This window comes from Diabrotica virgifera, chromosome 2, assembly GCF_917563875.1.
Source record: "Diabrotica virgifera virgifera chromosome 2, PGI_DIABVI_V3a".
Lineage (NCBI taxonomy): Eukaryota > Metazoa > Arthropoda > Insecta > Coleoptera > Chrysomelidae > Diabrotica > Diabrotica virgifera.
The window spans coordinates 159,317,948-159,335,320 of record NC_065444.1 but is presented as its reverse complement, the minus strand read 5'-3'; positions in this window follow the sequence as shown (position 1 = coordinate 159,335,320).

Genomic DNA, 17,373 nt, shown 5'->3' with positions numbered 1-17,373 from the left:
TTAAGAATATGTGTGCCAAATATCTCGAAAAAATATTCAAAATTACAGCCGCAATCTTGGAACACATTTTCGCTACCTGTTGATCGATACTGTTTCCTCTTAAGATAGTTTTAATAGTTATTTATGATATAAGTATTAAAAGTACAATTTTAAGACGCGCATGTGAAAGTTAACTTGAAAAAATAATTTTATTAATGTTTTGACTTCCACATCAGATGTCATTGTCAAAATACAAAATATTCATTATTATTAGGTTTATTCTAGCAAACAGTCAAACTAGTCAAAAACCGTCAGCAAACAGTTGGTCAGTAAAAGAACATAATACAGTCACCAGTGCGATCCCCTTTACTCGCGCTGGTCCACTATTCGCTGATGGTTTCAAACTGTTTGAAACTGATGCTAGAACAAACCTATTATTATTATGCATGCATATCATTATCTGTAAATAATATTTCTTCTGATTGTTAATTGTAAAGGATAGAAAAATTACCATTTATTTTATTTTTTTTTAGAATCAGCTGAGAGAAGTGGTCTACAAAAAACCAGGAAGGAAACGGAATATGTGGCTACGAAAGGCAAAAGAAAGGTTTACAAAGCAAATGTGACACATTTTTTTGAAATATTTAGGAATATCAGTAAATTGCATTAAAAAAATGTATGAAAAGATTTTGTTCAATAAAAATGTTTATATTTATCAAGGATGTATTATTTGGTATGGCCACATATCGTCAGTGATGTAATAATACATCCTATCTGTTTTTTTTTCATGAGTTTTGTAAGAGAGACTAAAAAGTTGTCTTAGGGTCACCTATTGTTTTCATATGATATTTTTTGACTTGTTTTGTAGTAAATTAAACTATCTATGAACTACAAAACAAGTCAAAACTTACATATGAACACAGGAGGTGACCTTAAAACATGTTTTTCCATCTCTCATACAAAACTCATGAAAAAACAGATAGGAGGTATTGTCACATCAGCAAGGATGTACAGTGATGAGTGCCCTAATAACCGGCAAAATATGGGCAACATATTTAGTTGTGAGATAAAAAGAAATGAAACTAGTCGAGCTGGGAAATTTAGCGAAATTAACCTTTAAATTTACGTTATATTGATCCCACCTTTACACATATCGGAGGAGTATGTCAACTAAAACTGTCACTGTGACAGTGGTAGTTTCCAAACTCGTCTGATACGTCTGAAGGTGGTACACAATCAATACAATCTAAATGTATAAGTTAATATCCCTAAAATTTCCCAGCTCGACTAGTTTCATGTCTTTTTATCTCACTACTTAATACATCTTTTGTGCTATTTTGCCGGTTATTAGAGCGCTCATCACTGTATTTCTGGTATATCCAGGGAATGTCTACAAAATATATTTTGAATGTCCAGAGAACATTCGTGGACATTCATGGAATGTTCCAATAAGACATTCAGGTAATGTTTAAAATGCTGACACAGGATTTTCCTGGGATGTTCAGGGAACATGTTTTCGGGGATAGTCCAGGAATTTTTCAATGTCTGTGTACCTTCTATGGACCTATATGGAATATTTTGGTGTTATTACCGCCGCACTCCACTTGCGATTTGTAATCAGGAAGATTGAACACATTGTTTCAAATACAAGTCAATCCATTTGTGACTAAATAATCATGGATTGACTTCTATTTGAAAGAATGTGTTCAATCTTCACAACTACAAATCGCAAGTGGAGTCCGGCGCTTAGGGCTACTTCCTCTTTGGTATTATGTATTATACTACAGAAATCAGGAACTTTCCTTCTAAATATATGTATGCATCTTGGCCATCAAACATATTCTTCGAAACATTTTTTTAAGGGGTTACATAGGTCTTGTGGGTAAAAAAAGTGACTTTTTAAAAAAATTATATCTCGAAAACTAAAATTTATTTTTATTTATAATTGGAACATGTAAAAGTATAGTACTTAAGGTAGTTTCAAAAAAAGTTTCAGCCAAAAATATTCATTTTTGTAGAGTTTAAGTTTTTTTTGCGTTGGCAGCATAACTAAGTCCAGTCTCATCTGAAATCAAAAAGTTTCTTGTAGTTTATACCTCTGGCTAGAATATGAATGAAGGAATTAAAAAAAAATGAAATTTGAAGATTTTACATAAGTTTAAACACATTTATTGACCCCAATTTTTCTCATTTTTAAAGTAGTTTTTTTTTATAAAACAAAAATGACCTCATCTAATAAAAAATCCTTTGTTCATTCACTAGCCAGAGGTATAAACTACAAGAAACTTTGATTTCAGATGAGACTGGACTTGTTATGCTGCTCACCGCAAAAAAGGGCTGTTGTCGAAAAATTGCAGTCAACTCTACAAAAATGAATATTTTTGGCTGAAATTTTTTTGAGAGTACTATACTTTTACATGTTTCAATTATAAATAAAAATAATTTTTAGTTTCCAAGATATAATTTTTTTAAAAAGTCACTTTTTTTACCTGCAAGACAACAACTTGTTGATTTCAAATTGTAACAGTTGTTTTGCAAAGTATGCTGCCCTCTTGTATTTTCTGTGTTATCTTCATCATACAATTACTTCATCTAAAAATTTTCTGCGAAAAAAAAAATAAAACAAAAGTTTAACCACCTTCTTGTAAAATTTACTAGGTATCCTTATCGACAGTAATCGTAAATGGTCCTTGCATACTGATTCCCTAGAAAGAAACTAACCTCAGTAACTAGCCTTCCTTAAGTAAGAAACTTGCTTTGCAATAATATCTGTTTCAAAGGAACAACAATTTAACATTTGCAAAAATGACATAGGTATTCATCATTGTTTAAGTATCATCTTCGATATGGGCATCATTTTTGGGGTTCTAGTGCAGCTGCACAATTTGGTACTATGTATCCCACATAACAATGATGTTCGCATCATGTTCTAAGCATATCCCACCAACATTCGTCGAAGTATATCCTTTTTAGTATATGCGTAGTACAAGCATAGCATGTACCATAAAAAACATTCTAAATGTCATGTTCTTTGCATGTGCCTCAAAGAATATTCTTGCACCGAATATACTGAGCACATTCGGGTACGTAGTACTCGGAATGTTCGTAAAAGTTTATTCTTAGAATATACCTTAATCGAATATTCTTAGTATATGCGTAAGTATATGCAAAAGTATATACTTAACACATACCTACTTGTATATACTTTTAAAATATCTAAAAAATAATATACTGTATGTACGTACGTACCTATAGGAAGAAGAATAATGTGAGCCTATAGATTATCAACTTCGCGTTAAGAATAATTAATAAAATTTATGTATTTTAGTAGGTAGGTACTAGAATAGATACTACTGAACTATCTAATTCATTTTTTTTAAACCGTTTTAATTGTATGGTAAAAAGTTTAAAACTTAATTCTATTGCGAAGAAAAATGAGAAATTCTCGTTTCGTTTTCAGTTGAAATGAATATACCATTTTGATTTGAGTTTATACCATAAGTAAAATAATTTTCGGGAATCCGGAAACGGCCATTCATTGTCATTCTGACCCTTGCATTGCATTTTATACCTGCACAAGGGAAGGGGGTAGGTAACAAAAGAGCAAAATATGAAAATAGTTTCCAGTTCCAGTACCAGTACAGTTATGCATTTATGTCTACGCTGTTAGGTAGGACCAAGTATTTCTAGCTACAAGGACTAAAACATTTTTAAGAACATAAAAAGCAGTTTGAAAATAATAAATTCATATTGGTACTTCACTATTTCCTAAATACCTAGTAAGTAAAAGTATGTATAATGTATATAGATACCTATAAATTTTAGTAATTTACATACATATTATAATATATTTGGCTATTATATAATTATATAAGCAGCATTTTTATTTTGATGTGCACATAATAACTAAATATATTACTTATATTTTATATATAGGCTACTTACCCATATAATATTTATTATACATAGGTACCTATATAACTAACTAAAGTTTATATATTTTATACTTACTTTTTACGTAATATTGTAGAATGTAATAACTACATTCTCATATGCAATTAGAATATGTAAATATAATATATGTATTAGTAGAACCAAAGAATACTAACACACCCTGTGGGTGTGTTAGTATTCTTTGGTAGAACCTATAGGATGAGATTGGGTGTAATGTTATAATGTAACACGTGGTAGGGTTCCTAGGTTAACTTTGGAGGATAGGTTATAATGAAACAACTTGTATCTATCGTGTCTAGATTTAGAATGGTTTTATTTCCGTTTCACTGTCCTTGTCACTGTCACGTCACTCTTACAATATTACCAACTTGAGTGCGTTCCGAATACTACCTATTTACATACATCACATCCCCCTCTTTTTATAATGACAAAATAAACATAACTTTCTTTAACAAATCTTTAAATAAACATTTATAAATTTCCACAATTGTTTCATTCACCCTTTACCCCCTTTTATTTTATAATAAAATTACTTATAAATCTAGTCTATCAGGTTTTTTAACAATTCGACCTGAAGAGGTTTGTGGAGGTAAGTTTATTGGAGAGTGATGATCAGAATGGTTATCAGAGACACTTTCAAAATTTTGTGACTCACTAGTTTCAGATTCGTTATCTGAATGTTCATCGTCAGAAGTTGCAGGAATGCGAACTAAAAATTGTCTATTTCTTGCAATTTCTGACCCAGAATCTCTTAATTTAATCGAGTAGGTTTTATCTCTTAATTTATGTGTGATAAGACCTTCTCTCAATTTGTTTTTATCTTTAATATAAACTTTTTCATTATTTTTAAGCGGTTTTAAATTTATTGTCCCTCTATCATAATAAGCTTTTTGACTGTTTTGTCTTTTCTGAAAATCGCTGATTACTATTTTAGAATTACATAATTTTGGTTTTAGAATTTTGTCAGTGGTGGGAATCTGAGTTCTAAGTACTCGTGACATTAAAAGTTGAGATGGTGATGGTAAATTTGAATCAATTGGTGTATTTCTAAGTTGTAGCAATGTTAAATATGTATCTTTACCATCTCTAAGAGATTTTCTTAGCGCTTTTTTGTAGGTTTGAATATATCTTTCACTTAGACCATTAGATCTATGATTTTCTGGGCTTGACTTTATGCTTTTAAATTCCCATTCTTGACAAAATTTAACAAATTCATTGGCTGTGTATTGTGGTCCACCATCAGAGTAAAATATTTTTGGTATTCCATGACGAGCAAATATCGATTTTAAATGTGTAATTATAGTTGAACTGGTTGTATCGTTCAACAGACAAATTTCTGGATATTTACTGTAATAATCTACCACCATTAAATAACTTTTTTGACCTATGTAAAATATATCAGAGCCAACTTCCTCCCAGGGGAGTTCTGGGATATTGTGTGGAGTCAAAGGTTCTCTCTTTGCATTTTCAAATTGTGGGCAAATTGGACAACCTTTAACTTCATTCTCAATGTCAACTGTCATGGAAGGCCAATATAATGATTGTCTAGCTAACATTTTACATTTATTTATTCCTTGATGGCCATAGTGAATTCTTTTTAACATTTCTTTTCTCATTACATGAGGAATTATAATTTGACTATTCCTCATCAACAAACTATCAAAGAAGGTTATTTCATCTTTAATCTTAAAAAATGCTTTTAAATCTTTATGTACATTATTTAATTCTTTTGGCCAACCTTTTTTTATGAAAGTCTTTAGATCAATTAAAGTTTTGTCTTTGCTAGTCTCTTCTTTGATTTTTTGCAGTTGATTGTTTGAAACATTAATGTTTAATCTTACTAAACAAATCTGTGATTCTAGTTCAATATCTAAATCATTCTTTATTACAGGCAATTCCGAACAACATCTCGATAGCGTATCAGCTATATATAGTTCTTTACCTTTTTTATACATCAGATTATAGTCATACCTCTGCAATTTAAATAACATTCTTTGAAGTCGTGGTGGCGCATTCATTAAGGGTTTCTTTACTATGGATATCAATGGTTTGTGATCAGTTTCTATATCAAACTTGGAAGCATATATATAATTATGAAATTTCTCACATGCCACCAGAACTCCAAGAAGTTCTTTTTCAATTTGTGCATAATTTTGTTGTGTTAAAGTTAAAGCCTTTGATATGTAAGCTACTGGTTGACCTTTTTGTAAGAGTACAGCTCCTATTGAGTCTTTTGAACAGTCAACCGATATTAAACACTTTTCATTTATATCAAAATGTCTTAATACTGGGCTTTTTGAAATTATTTCCTTAATTTTACTAAAACATTCATCATGTTTATGTGACCAATGCCATTCTACATTTTCTTTAATTAATTCCCTAAGAGGTGCGGTTAAGTCTGACAAATTTTTTATGTGTTTAGACAAATACGTTATCATTCCTAATAATCTCTGTATGTCTTTTTTATTTTCTGGCTTTTTCATATCTTGAATGGCTTTAATTTTATCACTATCAACACTTTGACCATCTTTATTGTAATTAAATCCTAAAAATTTTACATTTTTTACACCAAAACTACATTTTTCATAATTAAAATTGACATTATTTATCCTAGCTCTTTCTAAAACTTGATATAAACATTTATCATGTTGTTGTTTTGATGAGCCATAAGCAATTAAATCATCAATATATGTTTCTACACCCTCCATATTAAATATTTTACTGAATCTTTTGTGAAACACTTCACTTTCTGAACTAATGCCATAAGGCAGTCTTAAAAATTTATATCTACCATAGCAAGTGTTAAAAGTACATAATTTACTACTTTCTTCATCAAGCTTTATGCTCCAAAATGCTTTTGAGGCATCAAGCTTGCTGAAATAAACGTTACCTTTTAAATTTGCAGCTATTTCATCAATCGTAGGGAGTTGAAAGTGCTCTCTTTTGATAGCTTTATTCAAGTCTCTAGGATCTATACAAACTCTTATGGAATTACTTTTTGGTTTTCTTACCAAGACTATCGAGTTGACCCAATCTGTAGGTTCATCAACCTTCTCAATTATTCCATTTTTCTCCATTTCAGCTAATTCAAGTTTTAGTTTCTCCTTTAATTGTAGTGGAATCTTTCTTGGAGGATGTATAACTGGTTGTGCAGTTTCATTTAGCATGATTTTGTATGGCTCATCCAAGCAGCCTATACCTGAAAAAACTTCTTTAAATATTTTTTTCACATCAGAGTAATCATTTTTAAATGTAACTTCTCTAGAATTCAAATTATTTTCAATTTTTTCTATAGTATTGATTCTTTTTAAAATATTTAAAGCTTTACATGTAGGAAGACCTAATACCGTTGGTGAATTAATTTCTACCACATAAAACATTATGTTGTACATGTTATCTTTATACTTGCATTCTAAACTACATTTTCCAATGACCCTAAGTGTTTCATCCGAAAATGTCGTTAACCTGCAGTTTGTTTTCTGTAGTTCAACATTAACTTCTAGAGAATTTAACTTATTTATTGATATTACGTTTGCCATTGCCCCTGTATCTAATCTACAGCTTAATTTACGCTTGTTAACTTCAAAATTTATCATGAAATCATCATCAAAACTGCTATTTTTAGTATTTACCAAGCCTATAAACAAATCATCTGATTCTGAATCATCTACATCTACATACTTAATTTGTTTTTGAAAACATTTTTTTGCATAATGCCCTATTTTATTACATAAATTACACTTAGCTTTATATGCTTTGCATGGTTGGCCTCTGTGCTCCATTCCGCACCTACTGCACCCTGAACTGCTTCCAGATTTACCATTGAACTGGCCGTCTTGGGACTTTGAATGAGTTGGATTCACTCTTCTGTCTTCCCACTGTTCTCTATTTACATATTTCTTATTGAAGTTTCTTTTCTTTATGTAGTGCACCTTCCTCTGACTTCATTTTTTCAGACTGGATTTTCGAACTTTCTATACTTTTACACAGATTGATTGCTTTTTCCAAGCTCATCTCATCTTCTTCTAATAGTCTCTGTCTCATCGTTTCATCTGCTACCCCACAAGTTATGCAAGTCTTAATCAGACTGTCCTCCAAATTCTCTAGCTCACAATTTTTTGCCTTGTTTATAATATCTGTTATAAATTTGTCTACTGACTCACCTTCTTCTTGTTTTCTGGTGAACAGGCAATACCTTGCATTTGACACGTTGCTTTTTGGCTTGAAATGTGCTTCAAATTTTTTTATTAACAGTTCTAACTTGTCTTTTTCTTCTGTTGAGAACTTAAACGTGTTATATATTTTGAACCCTTCGTCCCCTATTAACTGTAATAGCTGTGCACACTGGGTTATTTCAGGTTTCTTTGTTAATTCTGTAGCTTGTAAATAGTTTTTGAATCTTTGTATGAAGAATTTCCAATTTTCATACAAGTTACCTGACATTTGCATCGAGTTTATAGCTGCCTTGAATTCCATTGCACTTATATCTTTTCTTAACGTATTCGATCTTGTTCGGCACCATGTAATGTTATAATGTAACACGTGGTAGGGTTCCTAGGTTAACTTTGGAGGATAGGTTATAATGAAACAACTTGTATCTATCGTGTCTAGATTCAGAATGGTTTTATTTCCGTTTCACTGTCCTTGTCACTGTCACGTCACTCTTACAATATTACCAACTTGAGTGCGTTCCGAATACTACCTATTTACATACATCACATTGGGTGATGTTGATTACATACTTCTGAGAAATACAGCACATCCTTGGAATATTCTTCCCATATACTAAAAATATGTGCGATAGTAGATATTGGTACTTCAATATTTCCTAAATACCTAGTAAGTAAAAGTATGTATAATGTATATAGATACCTATAAATTTTAGTAATTTACATACATATTATAATATATTTGGCTATTATATAATTATATAAGCAGCATTTTTATTTTGATGTGCACATAATAACTAAATATATTACTTATATTTTATATATAGGCTACTTACCCATATAATATTTATTATACATAGGTACCTATATAACTAACTAAAGTTTATATATTTTATACTTACTTTTTACGTAATATTGTAGAATGTAATAACTACATTCTCATATGCAATTAGAATATGTAAATATAATATATGTATTAGTAGAACCAAAGAATACTAACACACCCTGTGGGTGTGTTAGTATTCTTTGGTAGAACCTATAGGATGAGATTGGGTGTAATGTTATAATGTAACACGTGGTAGGGTTCCTAGGTTAACTTTGGAGGATAGGTTATAATGAAACAACTTGTATCTATCGTGTCTAGATTCAGAATGGTTTTATTTCCGTTTCACTGTCCTTGTCACTGTCACGTCACTCTTACAATATTACCAACTTGAGTGCGTTCCGAATACTACCTATTTACATACATCACATTGGGTGATGTTGATTACATACTTCTGAGAAATACAGCACATCCTTGGAATATTCTTCCCATATACTAAAAATATGTGCGATAGTACATTCTAAGTATATACATAGAAGGTATATAGCACTTCCTTGGAATATTCTTCCCATATACTAAAAATATGTGCGATAGTACATTCTAAGTATATAACTAGAAGGTATATAGCACTTCCTTGGAATATTCTTCCCATATACTAAAATATGTGCGATAGTACATTCTAAGTATATAAATAGAAGGTTTATAGCACCTCCTTAGAATCTTCTAAAAAGTATGTTCTTGGTATATACTGAAAAGAAGTGCGGTAGTACATTCTAAGTATATACATAGAACGTTTAAGTACTGTAATGTGTAGTATATACTCAGTATATGCTCTGCACATTCGCAATGGTAATTACGCATATTCTAAGTATATACTTTTTCTGAAAAGTATGTTCTATGAATGTACTAAGAACATGAAATTGTTATGTGGGATGTACATACTTTTAAATTACAATAAAGAGCAATTCGTTATCTATTTGATATCAAAAAACAACTCATTGCAAGACCTACTTAAAAATATGGCAGACTTAAAATCTTGTAACAAAAATCCATCTAATGAGGACATATTTATTAAATGATACCAATGTTGACATATCACAATTCCTTCATATTTTTGATTCAAATTATTTACAAAATTATAAATTGGATGAGTCAACCCAAACATATGTGTGTGGTTATGTAGCGCATAACATTTATAAAAATAAGCATATAATATGTGCTGCATGTAAAAACTTCGTTGTACAGAATGTGGGTACTACTGTTGGAGACAATTACTTTGATTATTTACAAAGGGGGGGCTTATGTGTAGCTACGGATGAAATCAAATTTTTATACTTTCAAATATGTGCACTTTTTGAATACATAATTAATAATAAAGAAATCAATATAAACTTTATTAAACAGATAGATGATAAAACATTGCTAGCATTACTAGCTATGGCAAGTCTTGAAAGTGATCAGTATTATGTAAACTTTACAAGAAAATGTATTTGTGAACAAAGCTTAAAATATATTTATCTTGTTACATCAAACGTCTTAACCAATATAATTTTAAATAATTTTACTATAAATGAAAATAATAGTGAACGTGCAAAAAAGCAGATAAACGTAAAAATAAAAGTGCCGGAATTTTGAAGCTTTCCTCTATATATATTTTATAAACTGGTTGTTGGATTCACGAGCATCTAAACATTTTCCTGAAAGACCTGATCATGGCTACACTTTTTAATTTTACTAATTTAAGATTGTTTTTTTCTGTTGGTTTATATTTTTATAATATTTCACTTTTTTGTTAGATTTGTCCATAAAATTGTACAATTTTCAGTGACAATAGTGATTACAGTGTTAATTTAAGTTAGAATGTAAGCCCTCCGTTTGTTACTGTAATAATAATAAAATTAATAACACATATAAGTTGTGCACTGAGCTAGAAAAGTATCTAATCAAAAGTGTTTTTTTTTATACTTTAAAGAATATTGTAATCCATAATGTTTGAGTTACGACTCCCTGTGTGCGTTTTTATGGCTTTTATACTGAGTACCTACATACCCGTATTTTCTCTTAAGAGTAAACAGTAGCGATCAACAGGTAGCAACAAAATATAACTTCGGGAGATAGTATCATAAACTTTGGCAACAGTGGTAATCTTTGACATTACCTAAGATTAATATTTTGACAATATCATAGTTGCTCTAAATGGAAGTACAGTGGAACCCCAATAAGTCGACCCCGATAACCCGGATGTCCTGCTAACCCGGACCGATTTTCATCAGACAAACATTTCAACAATAAAAATATATATAATATAATATTTGAGAGATAATGGGTATAGTCGGTTCGCTAAACTCAGACACAACTAGCTTTTAGTAGATATTTTTTTTGGTTTTTGGTCAATTTTGCCAAAATTGGTAAAATTACTAACTATTTAGTATTTATTAACTATTTAGAAATTATTTTTTTGTCAATTTTAGCAAATTTGCAAAATTACTTAATAAAATAACTAGCCAGCTGTCTCTGAGTTTAGCGAACAGACTATATTTGTGTAATTTGAACTATACGATAGTAAAAATGACTCATGGCACACGGCGGCAGAGCGACGTTCATTATTTCAGATTATCGGAAACAACAGGTAACTGTATAGGCAACTGTATTCCTTTATTTATTTCAAACTATCTTAGCATTGTTCAAAAAAGACTAAAAGACTATTAACAGTGGTCTTAGTCTCCACTGTTCTTAAATAACGTAACATTGTACCGATTGTGACCGTATTGTACGTAGTACAGTCGTATTTTTCGCTTCCGTTCTGTAATCGTCCTTCAGATAGGTTTGTGTTTGCGTGTTTTTTGTCTACGCATGAGTATTTTACCAAGAAATGAACAATACTCTATACTTTATACAACTATACGTAATTTAGATGTGTACTGTGCATATATATTTCATGTTATTTCAATTATGACGGAGTTTATCTGTAAGTATACCGTATTTTATTAATTTTTACCATATTCTCCGGCTAACACAGATTTTCGATAACCCGGATCGGCCGTGGTCCCGATTAATCCGAGTTATCGAGGTTCCACTGTAATAGAAAACGATTTTATTATTAATAAATAGATATTTATAAAAATAAACCAAAATGGGTGAAAATCTTATGTTAAGATAAGTATTTAGAAAGGTATTTGCATGAAATATCTAATAATAAAACAATAATAAATAATCATTTTTTGTTGTGAAGCGAAACAAACTTCGATTTTCGAATAATTTTGGCACGGTTTTTAATGGACTTTTTCTTGGTTTCTAAGGTTTCATTTTATTTTTCGTTTGATTTACTTTTTCCATTTTGTTAAACTATTGATAATATTTTTGGAATAAAAAATCCTCCTAAAACTTTATCTACTCGCATTAGAATTCGAAATATTTTTACGTAAAATATACTTACCTACCTACATATAACTAAAACTCACAATTAACAACAATCTATTCTTTCAAAGAGGCCAACAACTTATACAACAACAACAAATATATAATAAATTAACTATCAATAAACACTACTTTCCTATGAAACAACAAAAACGAATTCTTAAATTAACACACTACTGCAGTGAACAGATATCTATAAAGATGACAGAACAGAATAGAGAAAATCTGACGCAGGTTTGTCAAAATGACAGTGATAATTTCTCTATGTTGCCTAATTAGTTATTTATTTATTGTTTGAAATAAAAAATTTTAGTTGTTCCAAGATTACACAAAATCTAGGAATGGGATAAAAAAGTTTATTTGAAGAAAGTTTTTTTTTCTTCTTAATGGCGGTACAGGCTCCTTTTTTCAATATTTTATTTAGTTATAGAGTAATTTCCACGTACTAACATATTTCTGAAATTGGGCCCTGTACCGCCATTCTTTATTATATTACGAATATGTGTGCCAAATATCTCGACAAAATATTCAAAATTAGAGCCGCAATCTTGGAACGCGTTTGTTGCGACCTGTTGATCGCTACTGTAGCCTCTTAATTTGCTAGGTATAGTCGGTTCGCTAAACTCAGACACAACTGGCTAGTGATTTTAATTGGTAATTTTTTTGTTTTTTGCCAATTTTGAGAAAATTGGCAACATTACTAACTATTTAGTAATTATTAATTATTTAGTAATTATTTTTTTGCCAATTTTACCAAATTGGAAAAATTACTTACTAAAATCACTAGCCAGTTGTGTCTGAGTTTAGCGAACCGACTATACTACACATTATTAATTATTAAAACACTAGATTTTAAAAATTAAAAATATTAACTATTCCTACACATTTCTAACATTTGTATGAAAAATAAATATTACTACTAACAAGTTTAACTTATTTATTTCATACTTTCCTTTTTAAATTTCAATTTAATTAAAATTTCTCTTATTTGTGCAATTTTAAAAAGAGATTCATGCATTTTATTTAAAATATTCCGTTATGAAATGGACCACCAATTCTCCTTCATAGGACTACCTAAATCACATGTTGCGACGTTGCCTTTTTTACTTCATGGCTTGTAAATGTAGGAGGCTATCGAAATACACATAAATTAATCAAAAAATGTGCTTCTTTATTTTTTAAACTAATTTAAAAATAACACTTTTATATTATTCCTAGACGTTAATGGAACAGTTAAAAGATACGAATTTATGATTAACCCGGAGTCTTCGGCTTCAGTGGAATTGGCATCATAGTAGGATACAGAAACATTATTGATTTCTTGCTGTGCTTACCGCATACATACTTGCATTTTGAACAAAGTATGGTTCTTTTTGCCCACTTATTGGCCTTTTTTCTTTTAGATTTTGCTAAATTGACACATGAATAATATCGTCCCTTTTCAGTTTGGGATGGTGTTAAAGGTATTCAAGGGGATTATTTATAGTCCACTGTCAAGTTTTGATAAAAGTATAAGGAAATGAATTAAATTATAGAAATGCTAATTATGCCATCTAATTGGGCAGTAGTACGCCGACAACTACTAATTATTTGAAATTTTTAGTATTTAGGGCAGCCCATGAGGGTATTTGGCTCCGAATTCCATCCTGCTACGTCGATTTACTTGATATTTTCACAGTAAGTAGGGAATAGCTCAAGAAACAAAGTCTACCCTATGCCGATTTGAGATTTTATTTTGGGGGTGGTACCCACCCCTTCTCGGGGGTGAAAAATGTTTTGGTTAAAATAGCCACGGAAAAGGCTAGAGAACCTAATTTTAAGCAAAAACTATTCTATGATTATTTTTTGAAAACTCAATACTTTTTGAGTTATTCGTGGTTGAAAATTGGCCATTTTCATTGAAAATTGACCTTTTCGGACGGATTTTTGCGAATACCTTAAAAACTATGCATCTAACAAAAAAACTATATAAAATATTTCTGTAGGTTATAAAGGAACAAAGACATTCGTTTCTTCAAAAATCTTCTAGTTAAAATAGAAAGAGGGATATGGTAGGTAAGAAGAGTTTTTTTTTTTTTTGCTGCATGCTCAAATCGGTGTATTCAAATTCAAATAACAGAGAAACTGTCGATTTTAGGTGTATAATGATACTAATAACTTTTGTAGTGCTTGAAAGGGCCTTTAAAATGAGCAATACTAATTGTCGAATTCATGCAAACTAAGCGAGATATTATGCAAAAAAGTTAATGACTAATGTATTTTAAGAAGAAATGAGAAGTATATTTAACCCCTCATGCATCAGAATTTAAATACATCGTTTTCCTTCTACAATACTTTTTGCTATAGTGTTATTTCTGTGTTTGGCCTGGATTGAAATGAATGGTTTTTGAAAAAAATAAGATCAAATTATAGAGCGCATTTTTAAATTTTCTTAAAAATCTTCATTTTCCTCCATGTAACTCGAAAAAGATAAGAGATACGAAAAAAAGATACCACACAAAAATGTAGGGCTTTTTCAGATAAAAACTTCCTTTTTATTTTTCATTACTGTATTTTTTTATATCATTTTCATGTTACATGGAGAAAAAGGAAGATTTTTCAGAAGATTTAAGAATGCGCTCTATAATTTGATCTTTTCTTCAAAAACCATTCATTTTAAACCCATCCAACTTTTTGAATATAGAAATAACACTATAATAAAAGGTATTGTAGAAGGAAAACCATGCATTTACATTTTGGTGGATGGCGGTTAAAATTACTTCTCATTTTTCCTTAAAATACATTAGTTATCAATTTTTTGCAGCATATCTCGCTTAGTTTTAATGTAAAGGACCTTTCATATAGCTCATTTTAAAGGTATTTTCAAGCACTACAAAAGGTATTAGTAGCATTATACACCTAAAATCGACCGTTTCTGTTATTTCAAGTTGAATACACCAATTTGAGAATGTACCAAAAAACAAACTATTTTCACCTACCATATCTCGTTTTGTATTATAACTAGAAGATTTTTGAAGACAAGTGTTTCTTTGTCTTTTTATAACCTACAAAAATGTTTAAAATAATTTTTTAGTTAGATGCATAGTTTTTAAGGCATTCGCAAAAAACCGTTCGAAAAGGTATTATGTTTCAATGAAAATGGCCAATTTTCAACTAAGAATATCTCAAAAAGTATTGTTTTCAAAAAAAATTATCTTCTTCTTCTTATGGTGCCTATCCGGTACGAATGTTGGATGGCTATTCTGACTTTGTTGACTGCTGCCCTGAAAAGTCCGGTAGTGGTTAAGTTAAACCATTTTCGCAGGTTATGCAGCCAGAATATTCTTCTTCGTCCTGGACCTCTTTTCCCATGCACTTTACCTTGAAGTATGGTCCGAAGTAGGTCAAATTGTTGTTCATTGCGCATAATGTGGCTCAGGTATTCCAGTTTGCAACGTTTTATGGTTACGCGCTCTTTACCCATTCTATGTAGAACTTCTTCGTTGGTAACTCTGTCTATCCAGGAAATCCTCACCATGCGTCTATAGCGCCACATCTCAAATGCTTCAAGTCTCTTCAGTGATGCTTTGGTTAAGGTCCATGACTCCACGCCATATAAAAGAAGGAAGAATACGTAGCATTTTAGTAAACGAACTTTTATTTCCAATTTTATATCGTGGCTGTTAAACATTTTTTTCATTTTGACGAAAGCTTATCTTGCCTTCTCGATCCCTATCTTAATTTCCGTCGATTGGTCCCACTGTTCATTTAAGTTTGCACCTAAATAATAAAAGTTGGTGATTTGTGTTATAGGTTGTTGGTTAACTAGTAATTGACCAGGTGGTATCCTATTTTTGCTTATAACCATATATTTGGTTTTTTTGATGTTAAAATCCAGCCCAAACCTGTTACTTACTTGTGCCACCCTGGAGACAACTGTCTGCAGACCTTCAAGACTGTCTGCAAAAATGACAGTATCATCAGCGTATCTTAAGTTGTTCAATCGTTCTCCGTTTATAAGTATTTCCTCGTCTATGTCCGTTAGCGCTAGGTTCATAATGTGCTCTGAATATGTATTGAACAATAATGGGGACAATATACATCCCTCTCGCACACCTCTTTTTATCTTTATGTCGTCTGTTAACTGATCCCCTACTCTAACAGGTGCAGTTTGTTCGTAATAGATATTGTTTATTATACGGCGATCTCTGAGAGTCTAGACCAATTGAATTTAATATTTTCATCAGTTCGTCAACAGTTTTCAAAAAAATTATAGAACAGTTTTTCCTTAGAATTAGGTTCTCTAGAGAATTACGTGGTAATTTTAACCAACAAACTTTCCACTCCTAAGAAGGGGTGGGAACCACCCCCAAGATAAAAGCACACATCGGCATAGGGTAGACTTTGAATTAGGAGATAAGTAGAGGCTAGGCCCAAAATTTCATTAAAATCCATGCAGTAGGATAGAATTCGGAGGTAATATCCTCTTCTCGCTCCTATTCACTGGCGTAATTTAGAAAATCGGATGTAATGCAATGTTGTGAATACTTTTTAACCCCCCTTGGTCCTTATAGGGTTAAATGTAAATGAGAAAATCCTGCGGATATGAATATTTTTTAAAAGGTTGACTATTCATATTTTAGGTATAGGGACATACAGTATGTATGTATACGTGTAATACGTTGTCCATTAATAATCATTACCAGCAGATACAACTTTCAAACTCTTTCAAAGTGCACTTCAATACTATTATGGTGGTATAAATTTTAACCAAAATAATTAGACTCAGAGCTAGTATAGGTGAAATTTGCAGATCATTTTGGGCACGATAAAATAGCCTATAACTTAAATAGTAGAACCTAAAAGAAAACGTATGAACTTTCCACTTATCGACAGAATAAATAAATTCAAAGGTACCAGCCCTCACACTCGGAATTTTTTTATTTTTAAGTTCTATGTGATTAAAAAAAGACTCAGCGTAATTTTATTCCACCACCTCTTCCTTCTTAACTCACCATAAAAAACTTCATTTTTCGTTTTTATTTTTTTAGG